This window comes from Gavialis gangeticus, unplaced genomic scaffold (assembly GCF_001723915.1).
Source record: "Gavialis gangeticus isolate Ggan-Ray unplaced genomic scaffold, GavGan_comp1, whole genome shotgun sequence".
In the NCBI taxonomy this organism is placed as follows: domain Eukaryota; kingdom Metazoa; phylum Chordata; order Crocodylia; family Gavialidae; genus Gavialis; species Gavialis gangeticus.
This window is the reverse complement of record NW_017729034.1, coordinates 42,922,711-42,924,130: the sequence shown is the minus strand read 5'-3', so window position 1 is coordinate 42,924,130 and position 1,420 is coordinate 42,922,711. Positions and strand designations below refer to the sequence as shown.

The 1,420-nt window shown below is 40.2% G+C and overlaps 1 protein-coding gene across 1 annotated transcript in view; it reads right to left on the bottom strand.

Annotated features, from left to right (window-relative positions):
- AKT3 (AKT serine/threonine kinase 3) overlaps positions 1–1,420 on the bottom strand; it is a 327,132-nt gene that overhangs the window by 30,195 nt on the left and 295,517 nt on the right. The window lies entirely within an intron of this gene.

The window sequence follows — 1,420 nt, the reverse complement described above, 5'->3', positions numbered from 1 at the left end:
TAAATTAATAACATGCTTTTTTAAAATATCAACCACCCCCCCCCCCCCCCCCCCACTAAAGCACCCAATCTATACAGACGTTGGGCGAGCTGAGTCTAACGTGCTGCTGTTTCTGGGCATGTGCTGAACTCAGTGCAGAAGCACACGCCCAGTTTAAAGTAGTGCCATTTGGGGTGTTTTTTTTTAAATATCTGCAAGCAGCCATATTTTCCAGTTCAGTCCATTACTCATTCTTTTAATCACCATGAAATTAAGTTTTACTTTTCCATTCAGCTAGCACCCTGTTCAAGTATTCATATAAATGTGTAAGTGAACTTAGGTACATAGGGCATTTTTACACGTGCTCCGGGGTGTGGCTCCAGGTGCTTTAATTAGCGAGCCTCGCTAATCAAAAGCGCCTGCATATCACATGCATCAGCATCTCTGTGCTGAAAAAATGGCAGGGGGAACTAAACCTCAAACGTGTTTTTATGTCAAAGCACCCTGCCATCATTTTTTCAGCACAGAGACACACGGGGATGCTGATTCCCATGACACAGAAGGCTGCCGGAGTGTGTCAGTTTTTGTGCTCCAGCAGAGCACGTTGGAGCAGGCTCCCTGCATGTCCACAGGAGCCCATAAGTGTGATTTTATTCCACTCTGCCTAAGTCTCTGAAAAAGTCAGTGTGAATGGTAGAAAGGTGGTTTTCCTTTTCTTCTTGCTTTTTTGTGACCCAATCTTAGGGGTAAGATGATAGTGTGTTACAAACGTGGATGACATTAATGGGTTTCCAGGACTTGAATAGAGTGAAATAGAATGGACCTTTGTCCATTGTTTCTTCTTTTGTACCATCTTTTCAGACAAAGTTTTCAGAAAAACGTTTCAGTAAGCTCTCTGAATAAGATATTTCCCTATTTCTTATTACACATTTCGCACTTCTTTGGGATCTGTACAATTTATGGATGCCATATCTTGTATCCTATATACATGCACACCCAAAAATGAAATGAAACCAATACACACATGGATACCACTTTATGGTGAGGCAGATTTTTGTTCGAGAATATGGCACTAGAAGGCAAACATATATATCCTACACAGGTGTCAAATGAAAAGTCTACTTTAAAATGCATTACTTTTAGAGAAAATATATTTTCAAACCATATAATGTTAGTGCCATTAGGCAAATTTAAATTTGTGGAGTGTACCCACCCACCCCAAAAATCCCCTATTACAAACAAAAAGCCTCAGAAAGGTTTTAGACCAGAGTAATTGTCCGGCAATTTTGTGTCAGCTTCAGTAATTAACGGTATGTTCCATTAACTGCCAAGTCTCCAAAACAAACAAAATTATAACACCAAAACATTTGTGAAGCCACAATAACAGGCTTGAAGCCTGTCAGATGCTCACATTATAGTTTCATAGTTTCTAGGGTCGGAA